Source organism: Ostrinia furnacalis, unplaced genomic scaffold (assembly GCF_004193835.3).
Source record: "Ostrinia furnacalis isolate ACB-3 unplaced genomic scaffold, ASM419383v2 OfSCF0863, whole genome shotgun sequence".
NCBI classification, from domain to species: Eukaryota; Metazoa; Arthropoda; class Insecta; order Lepidoptera; family Crambidae; genus Ostrinia; species Ostrinia furnacalis.
The window spans coordinates 1-3,261 of NW_021131102.1; positions in this window are offsets into that span (position 1 = coordinate 1).

Consider the following 3,261-nt stretch of genomic DNA (forward strand, 5'->3'; position numbering starts at 1 on the left):
AAAAACGTCCTGGTGACGTCACTTAAGCATTTTTCTTATACTGCGTGCGGTCGTTGCGCGTGCGCACAAAGGAATGAGACCGCTCGGACACCGAGCCCACAGCGTGGTAGGGGTGGGGTTGCCCGCTCTTTTGTTTTTTAATACTACTACGCTGAATATTGTGTGCGGATTGGGTTGTCGTACAGGGGTACTACATGGTAAAATAAATCTCGGAGGCGAAAGCAGGATAATTATAATAAAGGTTATAGATTTTAGCTTATAATAAGGCTTGATCGGTCAGTGTACTGGTGCATAGGTATTATTACTGGGAAAGTGGCCCCAGGGGTTCAATTGTCGGACATGTCAAATTATATTTTTAAATTTTACGTATAAAAGCAGATGATATTAAAAGATTAACTTAAGCGACTCGTGTATATTAATGTATAATACTAGCAGATAAAAATTTTAAGTAATAAAACGTTTTAAACTTAACATACCTACTAAAAGATTTCGTATCACAATAAAAGAGTATCGTCGCAGATGCCGTTGGACATAAAGTATCGTATAATGTACAGACACCGACATTCAATGATTTATGTACCGACTTATGTCGTTGCAGTAAGAGAGGTTTTGCAATAAAAATATTTAGTCTTATGTGCTGTGGACTGTACTAAAGATGCATTATTCAACGTTTGCAATAACCGTTAACTTCAGAAGAAACAAAGGCGTATATCTCACCCCATAAAGTGCTCTACGAAATATATCAAAAGAAACTACTTACAATCGTAGTAATTAGACGTGATACAGGAAGAACATTACAATGTGACGTCAAAGGATATTGGGTCAAAGTGGATGGAAGCAAAAATATGCAACAAAATAAAATTTTCATGGGACCAAATGACAGCTATTTTGTATCGATCAAAGAAAGAATTTCGTAAATCGGATCAGAACTCTCGGCGTAATCGGTGTACAATGTACATACATAAAAAAAAACATACCAACCGAATTGAGAACCTCCTCCTTTTGTTGAAGTCGGTTAAAAATTACTATAATTACTCATGGTAGTAAAAATACATTTAGTTGAATTTTTTTAGCTTTATTAATTTTTGATTTAAATATTTAAATTACCAAATATAACAATTAAAATGCCTGCTAGGTTAATACGCATTGCATCAAGATAAGTCTGACTTTATTTGAACAGCATTCGTAATACAAACACAAACACACGACTATTAACAGTTTTCAATAAAAATATTTTAAGTTTATCATGTAATATGATAATGTATTATTAGAGTATTTCTCAAAAAAAATGTACGTAACGAAACGGTAGTAACGAAATAGTAAGGCCATAAGGCTTGTTATACATTGGCGAAATATTGTGAATGCTCTTTATTTATTCAATTCGAAATATTTGTAAGTATGCACCCAAATACGGGGTAATATTAAGGGGTTTAAAAATAAAATAAGGGAGTAATCATTCATACTATTTTAATAAAATTATTTTTGTTCCATCATGTTTATCCATTTTGAGTCGTTCTCTGTAAGCTTTTTGCCTTTCGGCATTGGTTTTTGGCGGCATTCCTAAAAAACAAAAGAAGTAATCACATAAAATCGTAATCTAAATGATTTGATAATTTTTTGCTGGTGGCACTTCTGTAAAGCAGATAGTATCCAATCCTTTTGTTATTGACGCTCTATATTTTTTTAAATAAATTAAGTTGTGAATATTACTATGCTTAGTCAGGTAATAACAGTATACACTCAGCATTATGTTGTACTTTTTCGTAACGTAACGAAATTCGCAAAAAACGTAACGAAATATTAGACAAAATGAGATCAGAAACAAGTATTTTTTTGATAAAATTTGTTACAGCAAATATAAAAGCTTAAACTAAATGTTCGTACCACACGTATTACAAAAAATGGTTAAATGAAGACTTACCGTTTTATATAAAATCGCTGATTTTACTGCTTGTTACGAAAAAGTAATCCCACAAAACACACACGTTTTCACTAATTTTCGCGATAGATGTTATGGCGGAGACGTCAGGCCAACAGCTATTCAGAGTGCAGCTATTGTTGTCCGTGTAAAATAAATACTGAATTGTTCAGAAACCATGGGAAAGTAGAAATAAATCGTAACTAAAGAGTAAATAACGAAATAGTAAATGAGAGCGACGAATTGTTCAGAAACCATGGGAAAGTAGAAATAAATCGTAACTAAAGAGTAAATAACGAAATAGTAAATGAGAGCGACTCATTTTGTTTTTTTGCTTTAAATTGCCAATTCATTATGACACCCCATAGAAAATCAATTTGATACAGAAACTGCGATTACTGTAGAACGATAATACAAAGAAATTTACAATAATTTAGTTACGTATCGCATTTTATGACCAAAAATACATGAAAAAGCTAGGGGTGGCAAACAGGTTTTTGTATGAAAGGTAAAAAAGGACTATTTTTAAAATATCTAAATATTTGGTAATAAGTAGGATTATAGCTATAATTCTTCGTTATCTTAAAGATTAATATTCATCCTTCAAAATTGTGTGTGTGTTTTTTTTGTGTGATGATTTATAAATATAAAACTTTTGAACTGTTTCAAAGCACACTTTTTTTTTTCAAAATGTACATTTTTTTTGAGAAATACTCATTAACGTTAATGTGTGGTGTTTTTCAAGGTAATTTATTTTAGTAAATATTCGTCATATAAAAATAGAATCAATGGACATCAAAATGCTCACACCCGTTTTTAAGCACCCGCATATCTGCACTCCCATTTGACCCATCATCCTTTGGCATCCAGTTAATTCCTCTAGACAGTACACTCATACACATAATTCATAACATAATTCTAATAAAATAATAAACGTGCGGCGTAACTACGAAAAGGCGTGGACAGATTTAAAACGTCAATTAGTACCCCACGACTTGGTGGCTAAATTTGTTCACGAGGGGAACAGAAATAGTTTCATGGGTTCAAAGTGGTGATGTATGGCGGATGGAAGTGGCAAATGATGTTTTGTCACGTCTAAACTACGTGTGCAATGTAGAGTCTCGTTTTATAAAGAACTTAATTCAAAAAGACATGAATAACTATACTTTTTACGGACCAAAATAAATATTTCTTAAGACACTTAAACGAATTCATAATTTGCATTTTATGGGTTGAAATTTTAGAAGCAGTCCCTATTTTTCTCACTTTATTTATTTAGAATACAATACATTACAGTCAATTTGAATAAGATGTATTTCTTCTTAAATATTTTGTAGGAAAAC